Below are 24,730 nucleotides of genomic sequence, written 5' to 3' on the forward strand. Positions count from 1 at the left end.
TCTGCTGAGAGCATACTCATATTCAGGCATACCAGTTTACACAGCTTCACAATATGCACCCTACCCCAATTGTATGTCGGATCCCTAATAGATGTCCTCTGCATTATTCATGTAATGATGCTTATCTCACACAGACATCCTCCTCATTGTTATGTCACCTTATGTGACAGTCACAGACAACACATTTTCACTGTACAGTCTATAATGTACACTGTGCCATATAGATATGTGCTTGGTATTGCTGCTTCAACCATCTTCCATTGACATGCCCTCTGCTGCTGCACATGAGAGAGTTTCACCTGTCCTCTTTCCCTGTATTCATTCCTACAGTTCATCTATGTGTCCCTATTCAATACACACAGGTTCAGTACAGAATGCCAAGGATGGGATATGATAATACTCTGCACTCTAGGTATACTCTCCTGTACTGTGTTTGGACCATACACTCATATTCATATCTCTTAGCTGTCCAGATATTCCCAGGATGTCCAGATGTTTCCCTTATCAAATTTATGGCTTTCTGCCATATCACACTGGGATGATCTCTGGACTGATGTGACTCAATATTACATACATTTGAGTGTATACCTCTCAATTGTCCCGATGTGTGTAGAATGTCCAGTTTTTATCTCGTGTGTGATGTTTGCCTCATAAAAGTTTTGTTTACTGGCAAATCATTTTCATGTTATTACGGAGTAAAGTCAGAAACTGATGACTGACATTTGAGTTTCAAACTTAATGCTCTTCAGAAAGTTCATGCTAATGTATAACTTATTATTCTATCAGCTTTTTAAGTTTGGTAATGCAATATTAAAAATCTCTCCCTATATTTGGACTTTTGTCCCCGCATTATGTATACCTTTGTCCACATATCTTGCTCAAAGAGGATGACAAGTGTGTTTGAGTTTTATTCTATCACATTTCTATGCTACATCTGTGTTAAATATGTTCCTATTTCTGGTTAAATGTTCCCGCATTATGTTGGCCTTTGCAGGGATATGTTGCATGAACAGATTCATAGCTATCTGTGAAGCCCTGGTGATCATTGTGGCATTCCGAGTAGATCCATGGACCATAGGTGCTCTGTTTTAAACAGAATTGTATGTGCATTCACTTCTATGGTTTCTTGGCTGGCAAAGCTGTTGCCAGCCACCAAACCTAACTTAGGATTGCCAAGCATCATTAATATGCATTGCTTGCGACTGCACACCTTGCACTGCCGCGCAAACATGTAAACTCCATGTAGGCTCTGCACAAAATCTACATGGAGTTTATTGAATTCTGGGATCGAAGTAATACTTTTCACCAAAGTTAGGTCTACCAATAATTAACTATGAACTAAACCCTAAACATTGAGCCTATAAATTTTATAAATTGGGAAACAATATTTCTAACTGCAAAATAACAATTCTCAATAAATCAATAAATAAGTAAACAGACCCAGATTCTTATTGCGATCACAAGGAATGTCCACATGAGAAAATGTAACTAATAACTGTTTTTCCTCAGCTTACAAGATCCTTAGTTATTTGAAATACTTTCCCTAAGATAAATACCCAAACTCTCTGGTAGAGCAAAAGTTGACTCATAAATTTCTGTCACAATATTAAAACACACTTTACTGACCCAGAATACTGAACCGATTCTTGAAATACCTATGGCACAATATCTTTCCTGAAAAATGGTGAACATAAAACATCAGCTCTAAAGAATATACTCCATAAAATAATATATGCTAGAGATGAGCCCTTATTCAAATTCATCCTATTCCCCCCAATTTCTTTAGCTTCTTTTCAAAAACATGCAATCTTGGGGAGTCGTATAACAGTTGGCTTAATTTGAATATCACACATCCACTATTTTTTTGAGATTCTGCTTGAGAATAACAAAAATGAGTATTATGGGTATGAAGTATCAGTGTCATCCATTAAGACACTTATTTTATTTATTTATTTTATTTGAAGTTTGTTTGCCAGGATGGTCCATTGGGCCGAATGAGCCCATTTTCAATGGAGTCCTGGGGAGAAAAGCTCCATAGATACAATATATAAAATATATAAAATAACAGTTTGTTAAAGTACAAGAAGAATACATATAAGCCAAAGTAAATGTTAATACAATTAGAAGACAAAGCAGAACAATATGTAACAATTCATATGAGTTTACAATTTTTAGTCTAATCACTAAAATAGATGTTGTCAAAGACAATAGTGAGTAGGTATGTACAAATGAATTAAACATAAGCAGTTATTTACAATATGTATGTTCCCATAGGGGAGATTTGATTGTAGGCTAAGGGGGTAAGGTAGTAGCTGTGGATGTTATGCAGGATGGGATCATGAGCATTCCCAGAGAGATGTTAAGTGTGAGTGGAGCAGAGTTTTAAAGGTGGGGAGGCTACAGGTGCTGCAAATATGAGGTGGAAGGGAGTTCCAGAGACGGGCTAGGGAAAAAGAGAGTAAGAGTTTGCCTGCTGGACGGGCAGGTTTGTGGAGTTCAATCAGGTTCTGAGTGTTGGTTCTCAGGGGTCTGCTAGGTAGGTGCATAGTGAAGGTTGAGGCAAGGGAGGGGCAGAGGGAGGACTTGAAAATGAAGTTATGAGCATGCATTAGCTGAGTGTAGATAAGGTAGTTGGGAAGCTCTAGCCAATTTAGTTTGTGGAGGGTAATACAGTGAAGGGGAGGAGGATCTGTGCCAGTGGTGAATGTGGCAATTTTGTTATAGCAGGAGGAGAGTTTTGTTTTAATAGAGGATTGTAGATTGATTAGGAGTGGGGCACCATGAAGGAGAGAAGGGATGAAATATGTGGTAGAAAGGAGGAATCTAGTGGATGGGGTGAGGAAGCGAATATGGCGATAGAACATACCATACATTCTTTTAATGTTTGTTTGTATATGGGTATCACATTTAAGCTGATTATTGATGAGAACTCCTAACAGTTTAGCATTGGAAACAATTTCAAGGGAAGTGTTGTTGTGACTGGTTATGGAGAATGAATTTATGTTGATAGTTATGCTTTTGGATGGGGTGAATATCATGTGTTTGGTTTTTGATGGATTGAGAGCTAGATGGTTATCTAGCATCCATTGTTCAGTGGTTGAGAAGGCATCTTGGGTTAGTTTTATAAGGGTGGAAATGGAGTTAGCAGCACAGATAATTGTTGAATCGTCTGCATATTGGATGATTTTAGGATTAGGGTCAGTGTGGTGGAAGTCATTAATTAAAATGTTGCACAATAAGGGACCTAATATAGAACCCTAGGATACACCAGTGGCAGTTTTGAGGAATGAGGAAGTGGATTTCTTCCATTTGACAGATTGTTGCCTGTTGGAAAGGTAACTAGTAAACCAGATGATAGAAATGGGTGAAAGGTGTAGATTAGAGAGTTTGTTCAGAAGGAGGGAGTGGGAGATGGTATTGAAAGGCTTAGAAAGGTCCAGGAGGAGGGTGGAAACAATACAGCTGGAGTTGCGGGCTTTATTCATGGTTTCGAGGAAGGTGAGTAGTGCGGTAGTAGTGCTGTGACCAGGTCTGAATCCATGTTGTGTGGGGGTTAGTAGGTGATTGTCGATGAGGTAGGGTAATAATTGTATGTGGATACATTTTTCAAGTAGTTTAGAGATGGGAGATAAGATGGCAATAGGTCTAAAGTTGGAGATGTTGTTATTGTTTCCACCTTTGTGGAGGGGAATAATGTAGGCTTTTTTCCAAATTTGGGGTACATAGCCTTCTTGGATTGACCAGTTTATAAGAATACAGATGGGGAAGCAATGACTTCAGCAGCTGTCTTTAGGAAGAAGGAAGGGATATTATCAGGGGCATTAGAGCATGGTTTTAATTTTAGAAGGATTTTTTTTATAGTTGATACAGGGATGGGCTTGAGAGAGAAGAGAGGAAGGTGGGAGGTGGAAGTACCTTGGGGGGGTAGTGGGAATTGCAACTGGATGAGTGGAGTTATTTGTGAAGGATGATGTTAATTTGATTATGGAGTTGATGAAAAAGCTGTTAAATTGGGAGGCTAGGTCGGTATCAGAAGCGTTATGATCAGGGTGTGGATTTTCCTTTCTGCCAGAGTTGAAGAAGGTGGAGATACTATCCCAGAATTTTTTGGGTTAGTCTTGTGATTGTTTTGGAGGGTGATATAGTAGGTTTTGCTGTCAGAAGTGATGAGTTTTTTAACTCTGTTACAGAGTATTTTGTATTCATTTAGGGTGGCTGGGGTTTTGTTTTTATAGTGGTTCTTCAGGCTTTATTACAGAGGCGCATGACAGCTAAGGTATCTTTGGTTAGCCAGGGGATAGTTTTGCTCTTAATTCTTTTAGTTCTCAGGGGGGGCCAAGGTGTCTAATGGGTTTAGAAATGTTGTATTAAATAAGTGACATCTTCATCTAGGGGATGAGTATTTAGAGGACTCCAGTTGAATTGTTTAAGTAAGTCAGAGAAGGTGTTGGGGTTAAAGTTTTTTAAGGGGCGTAATAGAGATGGTGGTATGTGGCAGTTGTAGAGAGGGAGAGTGACGGTAAATGAAAGTGGGAAAGTGGTCACAGAAAGAGTCAGGGAGGGTACCACTACTGGAGATAAGGTGTGGGTGTGATTCCAGAATCCAGTCGAGGGTGCTTCCAGAGGAATAGCCCTTTGATGGCCTGATTATCGAGTTGATGAGCTGATGGAAGTTGTAGAGGTTTATATTTAGGGGGTTTGTGGGGCATTGGACAGAGGACCAGTTGATATTAACATCGCCTAGGATAAAAGTCTCATTTGTAATGTTGGTTTTAGGGCCAAAAGAGTATGTCTTCGAGAATAGGTATATTGTCACCAGGAGGGATGTAGAGGGAGGCTAAGCATATGGTTTTATGCTTGTTTAGGTGGAATAGGGCTAGAAGTAATTTGGCGTTGGCAAATTGGGGAATAGGCTTAGAATAAGAAGTAACTGAAAGGGAGAAGGAATAGAGTAGAGCAACTCCGCCTCCTTTTTTATGGGTTCTGTCTTTCCTGATGATATTATAGTTGAGGGAGGAGTTATTTCAGAATCTTTTATGGAGGGTTTTAGACATAAAGTTTCATAGTAATTATAAGGACAATATGGTAGCTCATTTATAACCCACTGTTTATGATATTTTGGCCTTTGCTAGTCATTTATTCATGATATTGTGCTGATGTTTAGCCTGGATATTCTGCTTTCTACATTTTAAATGTCAACATTTTGGAAGAAGGCTGGGCACACAGTAAGACGCTGCCAGCAAATTATCTATTCTCACTCCCTGCATACAAATACTACTTTCCATTTTTCTTTATCTTGAGATGTAAACAACATCCTTTGTTATCACTGTCTTAGCAGTAAATTTCTATAGAAATTCCCACATATGAAGAATGAATTATGGTGATTAATAGGATTTATGTATGTACAAATGTATGGTATAAATATGAATACTGAGGGCTGTCTTATCAAGTTATATAACCACCACCAATATTGCATCAACTTTTAGTGTGAAGTCTGTTACTCTATATGTAATGTTTATTAAACTTCTTTAATTCTTCTTGAGCATGTATTTCTGTTGAACTTACAGTTTTACATATAAGTTGCTTGTACTATTGCAGCTGTTTGCACAGCAGGTTGTAGCTAACGTATATGTATGACAGTGTTTCCTTTAATTATATGTTTTGCATAGCCTGCCTTTTCTGTTATTGAATAGCTGTCTGGATTCAACATTCTTATTACTATTTCAGACCTTTGTTTGCATGTGTTTCATGAGTTCTACTTCTCAATGCTGTGTAATTGCACTTTGATGATTTATTAGATGCAGCATTACATGCCATTTCCTGTTACTGGTGTTAAACCACTCAGATCAGAGCTTATGGTCTAAAGTTGCTATTTGCTGTCATTTTTTTTAAATTAATCTTGCCTTGTAATGGCTCCATTACAAAGAAAGCCATATAAGTGTTTACATTTCTTGATCTGATTTTAAATTCATTTTAACAGTCTGTATTTACTTTGTCTAAGGTCTTTAAGCCTATATTAGTAATTCCAGTGCATAGCTGCACTGCATTTTTGCTGTTTAAGTAGTTTAAATGTTGTTTACTAAACCCTAGTTTCATTCTTATGTACTGAGTGTGTGTCAGGCTAGTTCAGTGTTTGTCTTTGTATTAAGGCAGCTCCAGGACAGTCAGCTCAGAGTTAAAGGCCTTAAACCCAGTTTATCTGTTATTGCCTGCCCCTTATGGTAATTTGACAACATAATTCCCTCCCTCTTCCCATTTATTGGCTGTTGACAATAAGCAAATAAGTATAATTTTACAAAGTCTCAACCCTTAAACTAGTCTGCAGGCTAATAGACCTTTGATAAAATTGCCTAATATCGAGTGTAGCGATACTGCTTGCATTGATTTTAGTATCAAATTACTGATTTTTTATATAATTATTTTATTGGTTTTCACTTGTGGCAGAAGAAGGCTTCCATGCTAACTGCATTATATTTAAATTTAAATACTCAATAGCAAGGCCACCCAAACATGATTCTAAAACCAAACTCCAAACAGTTATAGTCACGCCTGCCCCCAGAGTCATTCCTGTCAGTATGATGTCCCAGCACTTCCCCACAACTTCTCAGGTCTATATTATGATGCTGAAAAGGCTAAACACTGAACACTGTTTCAGCGACACATAAAGAGTGAACTACAAGTTATGCGAATGACCAGATCATCGATTGTTTTCCTAGGGAAAAAAAACTGCTTGGCCGCCACCATGAATTTGCCCTTTTCCCCACTGTAGTGTAATCTTGGAGTTGTTGTATTTAGTTAGGGCGGTATGGGGGGCAACCGATTTTTTCCCTAGGAAAAGAATTTGTGATCTGACCATTCCTTCACGTAACTTATAGTTCGCTCTTTATGTGTCGCTGAAATGGCGTTCAGTGTTTAGTTGTTTCGGCATTGTAATATAGACCCCAACTTATCTACCCAGCCTGATTGAGATGGGTATCTTGAGACAGTATAAGAACTGTCTCAAGCTGTCTGACAATTATGTATTACTCAAACAACATAAGACAGTGCATGAGAGATGTACATATATATAATATTCCTGAAGGCAAAAATGTCATGCACAGTAAACTCAGACACCAAAATTGACAGCAATACACCACACATCACACCAAGGATATCATACTACCCATAATCTTCAACATAGGCACAAAGCACACTCAGCATATTAAGCCTAATTCTTTAGCACAGGAAGTCCCAAAGTCACAGACTCTGAGTCCATAAGGCAGGCATCGACCCAACCAAAATATTATTGTTACAGGTGACTCGGTTGTAAATCATACAGATGTGTCTCCTATCAGGATGAGCAAGGTAAGAGTATTGATTAGTTGCTTGTCTGGTGGCTGGTCCATCAGATCACACATGCACTCAAGTCTGTGAACAACAAGTACCAGTATAACTGCTATAGCTCATGCCATTGTCAATGATGTGAGGTGTACCTCCCTGGACTATATGAAGAGAGATGTGATGGAGCTCTCAGACTATGTGTCCAATGCAGATATAACTCTAGCATTGAGCAAGATGATAGGTATTACTAATCAATGCTAGGAACCTAAACAAGCAACTTCACTCCCTCCAAGCCCTTTTCAACCTGGAGAGCAGTGTATGTAGAGACTGAGACATGGTTTAACATAGCGGAGAGCACTCTGGCTGTGCAGGGCTATAATGTCTTCCACATGTTTAGACCAGCTACTGTGCAGGAGGGGAAAATAAGAGGTATCTCAATCTACATTTAGAAGAGGCTCACAACAAGGCTGGTAAAGTGGCATGATGCACTAGAGCTCCTTTATACCCACATAACCATAGAAATGTCCTGTATCATATATTACCTAGCTATACAACTCCCTCTACAACAAAAGGAATCCACAATGCCTACCTACAGGAACTAGAATCACTCTGTATTAAATCCAGTACCATTTTTCTAGGTGATCTAAACTACCTACTTATAGACTGGAAAACCTAGACCACCACTAGTGCAGAAGCACATAGATTTATGGACTTTGAAAATTCAAATGCCCTGGAACAAATAGAGTACCAATGGGAGGAATAACATCTTGGATCTTGTCCTTACTAGTATGGGGGCATCTTGCATCATCCTTCCGTATCTTCATCATTTGTTAGGTCTGACAATAAAGCAGTCTCCATCAAAATAAAAATAAAACTAGAGATCCCTTCCCCCCAAGGTACATTTGGAAGTTTCTTTAAGAAAGACCACTTACTCCTAAGTGATACAGCAGCAAGTTTCAAATCCCCATTGGACCCTGTTAACTCCTCTGAATACTCAGAAATGTACAGTATACCAGCATGTATTCAGCTGCATAGATGCAGCTGTACTCTGTAGGAACAAGTGAAGGGCAAACCCCAGAAACAAGCTCACATGGTAGAATCATATTTTTAACAAGCTTTCTAATAAAAAGAAAATCATTTTGACCAAAAGTAAGAAGAGTAATTCCTGGAATATTACAGTCTTTGTCACTGAAATAAACAAACAATCCAGGTGCTTAATAAAATCCACCAAAGCCAAGTTTGTGGATAAAATAGCTACCCAAGGCAAAAACAGTCCCAAGGCATGTTATAGTTATGTTCCTAATTTCTAAAGCTCAACATAACATTGAACTGAGCTGACTGTACTCTGTACCGCTGAAAAGGAGGTCATTGTCCCACTGTACTCATCCCTTATTAGGCCCATTATAGAATACAACACCCCATTTGGTATGTACCTCTCAAGACATCTGCAACAACTGGAAAGGCCACAGAAATACCTCACTAAAAGAACCACAGGCCTAAAGCAGATGCCCTACGCTGACCACCTTAAAAAACTCCAGCTATACTCTGTCGCATATCGTCTACTCAGAGGCGATCTCTGCTTAACATACAAAGCCATGTCAAACCCAGAGCTGTTGGACATGCTACACTTAAAGAAATCTCAATCCCTCAGAGCCACACGTTCCAGGGATCTAAACCTTGTCATCACAAAAAACAAAACTAGCTGGAGGGATAGGTTCCTGACCCAGAGACTCCCCAGACTCTGGAATAGACTGCCCATACATGTCAAGCAGAGTGCCTCTTTGGCCCTCTTCAAAAGGAACCTTGAAGTTTGGATGGGAGAAAGGAAATTCACCCCGGGGATCACGTCAGTCACCCTGCTAGACAGGGGTCCGGGGAAGTAAATAGTGTGGGAAGAAATAGCCAGGGAATTGTTATGGCTAGGCTTGTATAGACCCTAGGGCTGATAGCCTAGTACCAACCTAAGAACCTATGAACCTATGAACTGTGAATGATGGTACCAACACTGAGGCTAAAGATATAGCGAACGTGCAGGTTGATAAATTTAGCTCTAACTTTACCCCTCTCTTCCTTCCATCTGTCCCTGAAGGCATACTAGTAAGCTGGGTCACCTCCAGCTCTCAGTCAAGATCAAGTACTAAAAGTGTTATCAAAAGCTAAAAATATTGGCATTAATGGATCCTGACAATACCCATGGATACATTTTAAATAGCATGAAGCACAATTTAGCCACACCCCTAACAACACTGTTTAATTTCAGCCTCCATACAGGTTTTGTACCAAATGAATGGAGAACAGCTACAGTCATTCCCCTGCATAAGGGAACACCTTCCAGAGACCTCGACAATTACAAACCCATTAGTTGGACCGGCCTTATATGCAAAACCATGGAAAGACATATCATGGAATTATTAAAACATGACATAGGGAACCTCAAAAACTTGGACCTGTCTCAGTTTTGATTTGTCAAAGGCAGATCATGCTTAATCAGTCTGGTGGATGAAAGCAAAATGGTACACACTGCATACCTCAACCTGGCCAAAGCTTTTTTAAAGAGCTTTTATTGAATTTTAACAAATTAATAATCAATGACAAAAAACTGCAATATAGAATTAACCTGGCCAAAGCTTTTCACATAATTCCACACTCTGGCATACTAGAAAAGCAAAATAAACTGGGAATAAACTCTTTTTGTCATCTGCTGGATTGCCAGCTGGTTCACAGATAGGACTCAGATAATCAAAATAGGGGAAGTTTCCTTCATAAAGAGACAAGTCACCAGTGGAGTACCTGTCCTGGAACCTCTCCTGTTTGGCATCTACTTTTCTGAAATAAAAGCCAATACCAAATGGCTCTGGATAAGTTTGCAGATGACTACAACCTAGGAGAAGTCACTGAATCCACAAATGATTAAGCCATCCTGCAGGAAGGTTTGTCCCAAATATATAACTAGTACAAAATCATGGACTGAATCTAAATGCCAAAAAGTGCATTAATGTATCCTTTGGGAAGTCATCTACTCCAGGGGAACTACCACATATTGACAATACACCCCTAAAAGCCGAACTAGTTATTTGGGATTTGGGTCTTTATGTGGACAGTTACCTAACTTTTGACCAATATGTGTCTATTGTCATAAGACTATCCTTTTATATTGCACATCTTATAAACAAAGGGATTGTGTCTAGATCTAGGGATGCCATTGTCCCCCTTTACTCAGCTGTTATTAGACCAATCGTTGAATATAATGCCCCCTTTGGCATGTATCTGTCCAGACACCTGCAACAACTGGAGCACCCACAGTCATACCTTACTATAAGGACACAAGGCTTAAACAACATATCCTACATGGATTGACTCAAAGCCCTGCCACTATACTTGGTATCCCACAAACTGTTAAAAGGTGACCTATGTCTGGCATATAAGGTATCCTCTGACCCATTACTAATGGATTTACTACACATCACCAAGTCAAATGACAGCAGAAATAATCTCTCTAGTCATCTAAACCTGTTCTGCAACATCAATAGAATGGTTTGGAGGAACAGGCATATCTCAGAGAGGATATCTAAATAAAATAATCCAGCATCCCTTACACACAATAACTTGGATTGATACTAGTCAGAATCACCAGTCTATAATATATAAAACTCCCAACAAACATAAATAAAAACTCCCAACATTCCTCTACAAAACCCCATCATAAAATAAACCTGTGCCTAGCTACATATAACAGGAAAAACAACAGATAGCCTTACTTTCCTCCCCTTCATTCCTAAGAAAAAAATAACTGTACCTTAAAAAACCTGTCCTCAGTCACTCAATCATCTCATCCCTTTTTTTAATACTACCTTCCTCTCATCCCTGAAACCTCCTACCAAGTAGAATTAACCATAAGACCACGACCCTTCCCTTGGGCTGCAGATAACCATAAAGTGAGAGTCAAAAAGGGAAATGCACCTGGAGATTACTGCCTAGAAAAAAACCACGACCTCCCCAAAAGAGAAAAGAAAAGCACTAGAAGTACTGAAAAAAAGACAAAAGCAGGCAGCACCACAGAAAACCAACAACCCTAGTCTACTCTCAACTCCTCAGAACATAATAATAGAGTCAAAAAGGTATAACCTCCCTCCTCCCCCCCCTCTAGGTATACACCTTCTAACATCTCCAACAACACCACCTCTCCAAATTCCTGTCTAAACCCACAAACACCCCTCCTCCATCCCTCCTTCACCACTAACTACACAACACAACCCCTCCTCCACCCCACACTTCTCCCCCAACATCTACCACTGCCTTCTTTTCTCCAACCTACCTACCCAACACATAAAAAACCTCAAACTCAAACTTAAAACTAGTAAGCAGCCAACATCCCACCTCTCCACCTACAAATAAACGATCCAACTCTGCAGCTAAACTACCCTTGAACCAAATCTTGATTAGACGACCTCCAAGTCTCATACCCACAAATCGTAGCCATGTCTACCACCTAGTATCCATCTTCCCACCCTGATTCTCGTTCACACAAGTTATTCCCCCATAAGTACTCTCTCTCACTCTCAAAACCCTCAGAGATACTAACCTCTCTCCAACCTCCCTCACTAGAGACACTAAACCTTAGCACCACCACCTACCTCCTCACACTACAAACTACCACTTCTACCCACTCCTTTAACTTCTCTCTCCTCTCATCCTTTACGACCAAACATAAATCTAACACTATCTCTCCCTTACTAAAACAACTACTATCTCCCTTCAACATAATCTAATCACATCCTCTGCTTACTTCTCTCTCCCTCAAAAAGCCTTTGATTCTGTAATCAAACCAACTGGTTTCTCACAATCAGTCACCAACCCCAACACATTGTCTCCCTAGGTTTCATCTCTCATCCCTCCTGTCTCCACAAATCCTCCTGTGTACCCCTGTAATCCTCCAACACGCCTGTCTCTGCATGGTTTACCAAACATCCAATACTCCAACCCCTTCTTTTCTCATCCAACAATCTGCGCCTCAGCCTCTAAACTAAACAAACTCATACCATCCTTGCAAAACCAAAACTCAACCATCAGCCCAGTCAACACCGTCCCCTAAACAAAAATCAAACCACACATGCCCTTTTCCCACCAAAAAATACCAAACTAACATACTCAACCCAAAATCAACCAAAAAACAACTTTCACTTTAACATCAAACTGAACATAAAAGACAACTGAACTCACCACATCACACAAAACAAATTGCCAGAGCCTGAAAATTACAATAAAAAAATGTTCACATTCATAAGACCAATACCAAAAAAAAAAATTCACATATAAGAAATAAACAAAAAAATTTTAGCAGCAAAAAGCACAACATTCAATAGCAATTTCTCACACCTCTCCCACCATTTTACTTATGCACTCATCTTATCCTATAACCCTAGTATGCAACAAGCTATAAACCAAGCTAAGTAAGGTGATCTAAACAACACAACCACTCATACTACTGTCGTCACCAATTCGACTACAGGGCATCTGAACTGTCACCACTCTCTCTCCTCACTCCAACTCTCACTATCTCTCTCACTCAAACACAAACTAGTAAACCTAAATGTCCCATCCTCCAGAATCCACTATCCCACCCACCCACCACCCAGACCTCCAGAATCAACAACACCAACAAAATGCGCACAAAATAACTTCCAGCAACTGCTGAACTGCAGAGCACTTCACCTTTACTCTTATGGGTTTTGGAACTCACTCCCACCCCTTACTATCATGCATATCTCACACCAACTTCAAAAATTATTACCTAAAAACCTAAAAACATGCTGGCTTTGCTCCCCACTCTAATATCATCCACCCCTATCCCCCCACCACTCACTACTACCTTTCATCCACACTACCTAACTACTACCTAAGCTCAGCTCTAACTACTCCTAAGCCTAAATCAGATCAGCAGGAACTTCTCATTGTTTGTTTTGTTGTTAATGCCTGTTATTAAATATCACAGATAAAGATTCTAGTTGTCTACTGATGTACTACCTTTCTTCATCTATGTAAGGTGTAAAAGTAATTTCTATGTGTTTGTTGTATATATATGTAATCCAATGTAACTACTGTATTTTTTTTTTGGAGCTTTTCTTTCCCGGCTCTCCGCTGAAAAATGGACCCCGTCCAGTCGACACTCCCGGTCAACAAATTTAAATAAATAAGTAAATAAAATAAATAAATAAACAAATAAATAAATAAATAAATATCACTGCTATGGTACTGACGCCCCATCTATATAAAACAAAGGGAAATTGGCTAGGCTTAAAATAGCCTGCCAGGGCAGCTAGCCTAGTGTTTACCTATGAACCTATGATTGTTAAAGTCCTAATTTGTATCAGGGGAGCTATATATATTTGTATGTCTTTCAGTGATATGCCATAATAAATAAAACAAAGTTCTTGTGAAAGACTCATTAAAATAAAATATGATATGCTCGGTACTTTGCTCATTTTAGCAGTGAGAAAATGCATTACTTTGTAACATTAAAATAAACAATATTAAATATGAGCATGTCATTGTTGGATGGAATTTATTTCGCACCAGAGAAATGCAGTCTTTGCAATGAATACTTCCTTAGTTCATGTGGGTTTATTTTAATATTCTTGCAGGTGCTGAACCAGTTGTTTACAAAACTGTGAAAAAAACAATTATTTTTTATTTCCATGGATTTTGACATTCACTAGCAAGTTATAGCAATAATAAAATGTATAACTATCAGGAATTTATGAGCAGTGCATAAATATCCATAATGCTAGCTAGCTCTTGCTTTGGCAAAATAAGTAGCTGGCCAAATACCAACTTTAGCAATTCAGTCGCAAAACACAAATCTGACCACGGCTTGCTTTAGTTTGAACAACTTGCTTAAGGATTTTACGTTAGCTTGTCACTATGGCTGAAGGTGAATACAAAGTTCCCTAATAAGGCAACTCAGAGATAACTGCTGCAGATAGGCACGTGATAGATGGATGACAAGAGATACCATAAAATAAACAAATAAATGTTTCAGCTGTATTTATGCCAGCCAAATGCTTTGCTTACATTTTACCAATATGCACATCTGCTCAGGATGCCACCGAGTATTTTTAAACTTTGCTATCAACTGCACTTAGTTTTGATGCATTAAATATGAATCTGCTGGTTTTAGTATGAAAATGATAATGTGAATGCAATCTATATATATAAAAATATTTAAATACCTAAGTGTATGTAGTTGTATTCCTGATGTGATAAAGTAACCTACAAGACTAAAGCAAGAACTACAGCTGTACTTATAAGAAAATTTCAATAAACTTTAGTTTTATTTTTCTTGTGGTACTCATGTTCTTGTGGTTTTCATATTAATGCTAGATTTAGTCAATAAATTGGGTTATCATTTAAATGTGCCATTACAAACTGAAAGTTCAGGTTGTTTTATTCAAACTTCCAACCAGAAATTTCTTCTACTCCTTTAGCTCCAGTTTTAAATAAATGAGTCACATGTCATGGCAACAGCTCTGTGTGAGCATAACTACTTGCAAGACAAGTGAAACAGACATCAGATCAGTAAGAGATCAGTCAAACTGAAGATAAATCTATGGCATATTCACAGAACTTAAGAAGAAAGAATATAAAGTTACAAGCACAATAACTGGATTCACACCTCTGTCGCCAAACAAAAGATAATTCATTAGTATACGGCAGGGTTCATGAATTTGGATCTGTGGCATATTGTTGAGTGCACTGCCCATCAACATTTGAATCTGAAGGGTCAGCATGTTGAAAACACAGCAGTTCAAACATGTGTGCTTGAATATTAACTGATCAGTTTGATCACATGTATCCAAATGATTTATAAATGTTGTATATTTTCTGCAGCAGCAGGTGATGACAGCAGTATGAGTGTAGGATGGTGGAAGTGATGATCCCACATCTGGCTCCTGTAGTCAAAGGTAATGCGCATGGAAAGTTTTTTCAAAGCAGTGGAAGCTGCTTTTAAAAGTTGATGGCTACCTGTAAACCTTGTAGAAGGTAATAAAAGATCAAAAGTGTTGGGTATGTAGACTTAAGCTGAGAGGATAAATGTAGAGGTCATGCTGTGACAATATCACCTGTATGTGAAAGTGAGGGACTACAAAATGCAGCAGAATATGAACACCTCCCTGATCCTTGTGAAGTGGAGAGGTATGAGGCCACAGCAAATATAAAAATAAGAACCTCAATTTCCCAGAAGTCTCCATGTGTAGTCAAAGGTTATGTCATGGCAGAGACAGCCTTGTAGCTCTGCAATCATGCAAAGTAAGGTTCAAAAAATACACCTTGAAAGAAATAAAGATTGTGCTTCTCTGGATGAGGAATGACTTGCACTGGATGTTCTGGATGTCACAGTTGGAAATGCAGTTAGTTTCTTGTGAAGTAATGCATTCACATCTGTAGTGGTGTTATGGTTGTGGTGTTTAGCATATACACAAACTTAACTGATCAATCTAAAGGGACCGTATAGCTAATAAATATCACCTTCCTTATGAAAGGGGCCATTTGAAGAAAGCTATATAGCATGCATGGATTCATGAATGAATGTGGTACAATGAAGTCAGTATGCTGTTACATCAAGGAAATCTTTTAAGGCCTATAATATTCTTTGGCAATGTGTGTATCACCCTTGAAACAGTGTTCCATTGAGAGCTTCTGTGTACTTTGTACTGACAGACTTTGAGCCAGCCTCTTTAACACTGTGGGGTTGAACACTGGTGGAGCTCAAAGCAAAAATTAGTTCTTTCATTTTGTGCAAAATGTGTGGAGAAAGATCTAAGCTCTAGGCTTGTCAACACTGCATGTATCGTCCAGACTATTTCAAATCTCAGTAAAAAAATTACTAGCATTAGCATTCCTTAACATTAAGGAGGTACATGATGTTTTTCAGTGTGTGATTGCAAAGTTGCCACCTGAATCACAATCACTGGTATAATACCTTGAACAGGTTAATATTATGGTGAAGCCAATAAAGTTTGTCAATGGGGTAAAATACAGTCAAGGTTCCTACATATCTTCCCAAGGTCTGTCCGGAATGCATATGATCCTAATGCTGTCAGTTTGCCATGAGTCCAGGAATTCTATCAAAGCATGGCTCAGACATCTACAGTGCTTGTTGGGTAGACAAGTTGATTTGTATTGCACAATGAAATCTCTGGTTAGATAGTAAAAATGATTTGATTAGATAAGTTTTCATCTTTAAGCTTCACTTCCAACTTACCCTAAGAAATAGAGGCTCATAAAGCATGAGGAATGTTTCACATGGATAACAGATAACAGGGAAAGCTATGATGTGGCGCCTTTTCTCAAAGCCATTGCTGTTAATCTGAAGCTGTAGCCTATCCACATAAGTGATTTATCTGACAGCATCTGTCTTTTGCTTTGGCATTATTTGGTTTAGTCTGTCATCTGTTATATGTGGATTGCACATTAAGGTGTTTTATGTACAGCTGTCATTTGGCTTTTCATTTTCATATCTGTTCTACACTTCTTTAGCTCTCTGATGCCATAATAGACGGTATGTTATGTATTAAATTTAATGGGGTTTGCATGACATACAAGTATGGTGTTAACTTTATTTTGTGGTGATCACTGGTGAGATCATCACTTTATGACTTGTTTTCCATGGCTTCTTATTGAGATTGTTGCTATTCATGCAACTGTGCAGTCGACCATGTGAATTCAGCTTTGACTCACCTGATGGGTGGTGCACTCAGCAATATGCCTTAGATTCATGACTACATAGTGTATCCATGTTTAACGCCTTGTTGCACCTTTGTGTAAATTCACATTATTAAATGTATACTTATCATAGAATAAAAAATGGACAACTGAAAAAAAGATTAAACTTAAAGGAGCAGTGAGCCTTTTCATGTAATGTAAGTATAGTGCAAATATGTAGTGTAAAGTACTGCAGAAGGGAATTAAAAATCACTCCATAAAAAATGAAAATATATGTATGGTAAGCTGCAGTGCAACACACACACACACACACACACACACACACACACACACACACACACACACACACACACACACACACACCTATGTATATATAGAGACAGAGAGTGAGAGAGAAAGATAGCTGCAGACAGATATAGATCTATATCTAGCTAGCTATATCTACATATATATATATATATATATATATATATATATATATATATATATATATCTATATATCTATATCTATATATATATATATATATATATATATATATATATAAAGAACTGGAAGAGGTTTCACATACAATCCTTAAAAACCTTTAAAAGTACAACACATTAAAATAATAAAACTATTCAAATCACAGTGAGAGCTTTCATCCAGAAATAATAATGAACTTCATCTGACAACAAATATAAAAACTACTTACCTTTGTATATATTATAAGTTAATTAAATAAATCTGTTAATTGGTAATACTCAAAACCAGAGACTTGAAATGGAGAAATATGACCTTTGTTAATTAAGCATCTAATTAATTTATCTAACTGATCTATCTGTCATTATTTTTGGATTAAATCACTTACCATAATTTGCATAGTTGAATCATTTTATTGTGTTATACCTCTGAAGTTTTTTATGGATTGCCTCTGGAGCCTCTTCCAGTTCATTTTGAATTTTGCTTTTGGATATTAAGAGCTGGAGTAGAGTTGGCTGTGTTTGTGGATATATATATATATATATATATATATATATATATATATATATATATATATATATATATATATATATATATATACATATATAGGGTCTATATTATAAAACCGAAAATACTTTACAGCGAATGCTCACATGAGCAAAAATGCTGGTAATCGAACTTGCTATTATGGGGGGCTGCACCCCACACACCCCCCGCTAACTATATATCCCAACTCCAAGGTCACACTACAGTGAGGAAAGGGCAAGTATCCCACTCCTCATTATAACACGACTCCACAATCACAGTTTCGATTCCCAGCATTTTCGCTCATGTGAGCATTCGCGCTAAAGAATTTTCGTGCATCTAATATTCTAATATAGACCTATATATATATATATATATATATATATATATATATATATATATATATATAAATAAAAAACTATATGTACCCTATAGTTCAACATAATGTAGGGGATTGTGATTACAACTCTAATCATAAACAGTTCAATGTGTGTTCAAGAAGGGGATGCCAAAAAATTCCCCACAAGAGTGAAGCTTAAGAGGTGATTGTTGGTATTCATGTCAAGCTCTTTAAAATGCATAGAGTTATATCTCCTCTTTGTACTACTAATTACTAAAAACACAGAAGTATAGTAGCACAAAGCACTTTAGTACTAACAAAGTCAGCAAACCAAAATTAAGTGCTCCTTAGCAGAACTAATATATTAAAAGCTATTAGACACTGCATTCTGCCGCACTCCTGGTGTGGAAGGGTGAGGTTATAACAGCTTTTAAAAATTGTTTCATATTTTACTGCAGTAACTTGTTGATTGTCAGTGTCCACTGTTAGTCCCTAGTGCAAGACTGTGCTTTAATAACACTTAAGTATACTTAAAATGCTTTTGTTAAACATCCCTAATTGTTAAGATCAGCATGGAATTCATTAACGTTCCTAACATTTTCCATGTGGCTCATGTTACACAGGCCCTTCCAGCATAATGTGCTCGTTTGTGACTCAGAAATATGTTGGCCATGATGAGGTAAGATCTCATTATTGGCTAATTTGCCTGTTTTCTGAATCAAGGTTATGAATACAATATACTGATCATAGCTTATCTGTACATAGAGATAGCAACCTGCTGCTCACGTAGGCAGTGAAATCCCCTCTTCAGTCACTCTCTCACTCATATTTACACAAATACACACAAACACACACACACACCCACACACACACACACACACACACACACACACACACACACACACACACACACACACACACATGCGCGAGCACTCACACACACACCCACCGGCACATACACAAATCACAGTCTCTGTACCTGACCCTGTCCCTATCCTCTCATGTTTCCCATTACTCCATAATACTATAGAGCTATTACTGCATATATGTATTAGGCCCCAGTGGCCTAATTGTCTCCCTCACTCCCTGCTCCTCACAGTAACATTGGTGCTGTCACAACACTTAGTATTTCTAGTGGTCTAATGGTTCCCCCCCACACACCCAGTCCCCATAGTAACATTGGTGATGTCACAGCACTTAGTATTCCTGGTGGACTAAATGTCCTCTCCCCGATGCCTATAATAATGTCGGAGCTGTCACAGCAGTTAGTATTCACAGGCATGTTATAGTTCCCCCACCCCCTAATCCTCTGCCACCACAGTATTTAAAATAATCTAGTATTTCCCACCACCCAGTGATCCCTGCAGTAATGGTGGTGCCAGTACAGTACTTTAGAGATTAATCCCTGGTGTCTGGTGGTTCTTCTGACCACCCTCCATCCCTGTTTTGATGTTGATGCTCTTATGGCACTTTTAAAGTAAGCCTGGTGTCTAGTGGTTCCCCCCACCATGTTCATGTACAAAGGCTGAACATAGCCTTTCAGACATGTTAACTACTATATAAAATAAACACTGTGCACTAGAAGAATCTTAATTATATAAATTCAGACTTCTTTTAGGAGTAGTAATTAATACTGAGCTAGTAGAAAGGAAATAAAAACTCAGACATTGAATAGATGATTAAGCTTTCACTCTTATTCAGGTGGAAGAGCTTGAAATGGTAGAGATGGCTGTGCTCTTAATTGTATTACTTTGCTCTGTAGATGCCTTCTTGGAGGCGGTTCTGGGTACAGAGCATATAGCTAATTAGCATATGCCGCTTCCCCTGGAATATCTCATTAACATTCTGCAGAGCATTGGGACCAGTCCTGGTACTGCAAGTCTTTGTGTTAGTGGACCTTCCAGCACCATGTAAGGAGTTTTGCTGAATTGTAAAAAGTTACGGCAATATGTACATAGTTGTGTACACATTACCTTTATGAATGCAGCCTAAGGTCTAGTCCTAAGAATTTGTGAAAGATGTTTAATGGGATTGTGTCTTTTATCCATTTTTAGAGCATGCATGGCACCTCATGCAATACAGAGAGGATTATGATCTGGTCTTTGATCATAATTGTCATAGTATGCACTTGAAATATGCTTGGCAAGAAATTCACCTTGACAACAAAGCTTATAGGTGAATCTAGGCATCCATTGCAAGAACACACAATAAAAGGTTATGATCTGTGTCTCAGTCATAATTCTTTGCAGCACAGGGGGCTTTAGCTGCTCCACGTATAACCAATTACAGAAAAAAGTATAGGGGCGCAAAGTGTTTTACAGATTCTGAATGCTAATAAAGCAATTAGCACTGTAAGACAGACAGCAGTAAACTTGTTAGGTTATTTGTTTAAGAATTCTGGACAAATCCAAAATTAATGGGGATGGGGTTTAAGGACCAAAATCAGAGACAGTTTTTTTAGATATTGCTCTTATCAATTCAAAAGGTAAATAGAACAAGTTTTTCTATCAATATGTATGTTATCAAAAGACGAGTACTAAATAACAATACCAACAATAAAACGTCACTCTGTATAGGTCAGCAAACTTTTTCATTCCTACAAACTACCAGAACTTCATCAGAGTTAGAAAATACACCAAATCACTTTCTTTAAATACAAATTTTGCCACTAAAAACCTTAAAGTGACATACTCCATAAACCAAATTATAAAAAAGATAAAATACACCATATTGCAAAATATGTTAAAAGTACCTTTCATACACAATATTAAAAAAAGTTAAAATAAGATTTACTAAACAGCAAAATATTAAATATTAAAACTTCTGTTAGATATACTCATTAAAAATACATTCATAATGTAAGGGCTTTATTTTTCAGCATACAACCAATAAAAATCATGTCATTAATTCTTGGGGCAGCAGTAGCATTAAAGATAATCTACCAGAAAAGCTAATTTTCCTCTAATAAAAAAACCCAGTCACCACCCCTAACTGGGCGCACAAGTTTTTTCAATAAAAAATAAAGAGAATTTTTCTAAAATCATTAAATTGTATGTTTGAATCGATATGTGGTTAGATGATATGGTTTCTACATATGATATGCCACCTAAGTTTGAAGGCAGGGAAACTGAAAATCCCAGCCATTTTCTTGATACCAGAGATGTACAAATCTGTAGCAGACCCAGTTCTAAGACCAATAGTAGCCTCAGCAGGTTAAAAAACAGAACCATTAGCTAAGTGTGTGGATTTTAATATGAAAGCATTTTGGGTAGATAAGGGGCATATCTGGTGTGGATAGGAGTAGAAATGGGGTAGGGCTGATCCTTAAGGAACAGTATGCCAGGAGTGTTTTGGAAGTGAAAAGAGTGTCAGATAGAGTGATATTTGTGAAGCTGGAAATTGATGGTGTGATGATGAATGTTGTTAGTGCATACAGTCTGCAAGTTGGGTGTGTGATGGATAAGAAAGAAAAAATTTGGAGTGAGTTGGATGAACTGGTGGTGTGTACCCAAGGGTGAGAGATCATTGATTGGAGTGGATTTCAATGGACATGTTGGTGAAGGGAACAGAGAGGAAGTGATGGGTAACTACGGTGTTAATGAGAGGAATGCAGAAGGTCAGATGGTAGTGGATTTTGCAGAAAGAATGGACATGGCTGTGGTGAATATGTATTTTAAGAAGACGAAGGAGCATAGGGTGACATACAAGAGTGGAGGAAGATGCACACAGGTGGATTTTATCCTATACAGGAGGGCCAGTCTGAAGGAGATTGGAGACTGTAAAGTGGTGACAGGGGAAAGTGTAGTTAAGCAGCATATAATGGTGGTCTGTAGAATGACATTGGTGATGAAGAAGAGGAAGAGGAGTATGACAGCAGTGCCAAGGATCAAATGGTGGAAGGTGAAAAAGGGTGATTGTGAGGTGGAGTTCAGGAAAGACTTAAGACAGGCACTGGGGGCAGTGATGAGTTACCGAATAGCTGGATAACTACAACAGCGCTGGTAAGGGAGACAGCTAGATAGGTGCTTGGTGTGACACCTGGACAGAGGAAGGAGGGCAAGTAGACCTGGTGGTGGAATGAGGAAGTACAGGAGAGTATACAGAGGAAGAGGCTGGTGAAGAAGAAGTGGGATTGTCAGAGAGATGAAGAAAGTAGACAGGTGTATAAGAAGATTAGGTGCATGGCAAAGAACGAGTGGCAAAGGCTAAGGATAAGGCATATGGAGACTTGTATGAAAGGCTGGACACTAAAGAGGGAGAAAAGGACCTGTACCGATTGGCTAGAAAGTGGGACCAAGCTGGGAAAGATGTGCAGCAGGTAAGGGTGATAATGGATAGTGTAGTAAACGTACTCACAAGCGAGGAGAGTGTGTTGAGCAGATGGAAATAGTACTTTGAGGGGCTGATGAATGAAGAGAATGACCAAGAGAGAAGGTTGGATGACATGGGGATAGGGAATCAGGAAGTGCAACAGAATAGCAAAGAGGAAGTAAGGACAGCTATGAAGAGGATGAAGAATGAAAAGGCTGTTGGTCCAGATGACATACCAGTGGAAGCATGGAGGTGCTGAGGAGAAATGGCAGTGGATTTTTAGCCAGATTGTTAAATGAAATCATGAAAAGTCAGAGGATGCCTGAGGAGTGGAGAAAAAGTGTTTTGGTACCTATTTTTAAGAATAATGGTGATGTGCAGAGCTGTAGTAACTACAGAGGGATGACATTGATCAGTCACAGCTTGAAGTTATGGGAAAGAGTACTGGAAGCTAGGTTAAGAAGGGAGGTGATGATTAGTGATCATCAGATGTGATGTTTGCTCTGAGAGTATTGATGGAGAAATACAGAGAAGGTCAGAAGCAGTTGCATTGTGTCTTTGTGGACTTGGAGAAAGCATATGATAGGGTGCCTAGAGAGGAGTTGTGGCATTGTATGACAAAGTCAGGAGTGGCAGAGAAGTATGTAAGTGTGGTACAGGATATGTATGAGGGTAGTGTGACAGTAGTGAAGTCTGCAGTGAGTGATAGATCTGTTTAAAGTGGAGGTGGGATTACATCCAGGATCAGCTCTGAGCCCTTTCTTATTTACAATTGTAATGGACAGGTTGACAGATGAGATCAGATAGGAGTCCCCGTGGACTATGATGTTTGCAGATGACATTGTGATCTGTAGTGAGAGTAGGGACCAGGTTGAGGAGCCCCTGGAGAGGTGGAGATATGCTCTAGAGGGGAGAGGAATGAAGATCAGCAGGACTAACACAGAATATATGTGTGTGAATGAGAGGGAGGACAGAGGAATGATGAGGATGTAGGGAGTAGAGTTGGCGAAGGTGGATGAGTTTAATACTTGGGTCAACAGTTCAGAGTAATGGTGAGTGTGGAAGAGAGGTGAAGAAGAGAGTACAGGCAGGGCAGAATGAATAAAGAAGAGTGTCAGGAGTGATATGTGACAGATGGGTACCAGTAAGAGTGAAAGGGAAGGTCTACAAGAGGGTAGTGAGACCAGCTATGTTATATGGGTTGGAGATGGTGGCATTGACAAAAGGCAGGAGTCAGATCTGGATGTGTCAGAATTAATGATGTTAAGATTTGCACTGGGTGTGATGAGGATGGACAGGATTAGGAATCGGTATATTAGAGGGTCAGCTCAGGTTGGACGGTTTGGAGAGAAAGCCAGAGAAGCGAGATTGCACTGGTTTGGACATGTGCTGAGGAGGGATTCTGGGTATATTGGGAAAAGGATGCTAAGGATGGAGCTGCCAGGTAAAGAGGAAAAGAGGAAGGCCTAAGATAAGGTTCATGGATGTGGTGAGAGAGGACATGCAAGTGGTTGGTGTGACAGAGCAAGATGCAGAAGACAGGAAGAAATGGAAACAGATGATCCGCTGTGGCGATTCCTAATGGGAACAGCCGAAAGAGAAGAAGAAGATTAAATCTTCTTTTAACATTTTTAATATTTCTTTATATATGAAAAGCATGTGTAGCATATTTTGTAATATGCCCCCAGATTCAGCAAGCCCTGCACGGTGTGCATGATTAGTGTAAGAGGTAATGTTGGCAATATGGCGGCCGGGCGATCCACATACATGCTAGTTTGATGTGCACGAGCGCTCTTGCACTAGTCCTGCACATTCCCAGCCCCTGTATGCAAATTACCCCATTTGCAGGTGAAAACCATGCAAATGATGTAAATCTGCTATCCAGGAGCTAGAATCAGGCCATGCAGGACTAGCATAATCTGCAGAAATGTACTCGGTGGGAAAATAAGAAAATAAACCTAAAACAAGCATTCTAACTAAAATAAGTATTCTGCTGTGCAAGTCAATGGCAGGTAAAAGACAACCTGGCCAGTGAAGAGTGGTTGCTAAAG

This window comes from Protopterus annectens, chromosome 8.part0 (assembly GCF_019279795.1).
Source record: "Protopterus annectens isolate FY-2018-M chromosome 8.part0, PAN1.0, whole genome shotgun sequence".
Classification (NCBI taxonomy): Eukaryota; Metazoa; Chordata; order Ceratodontiformes; family Protopteridae; genus Protopterus; species Protopterus annectens.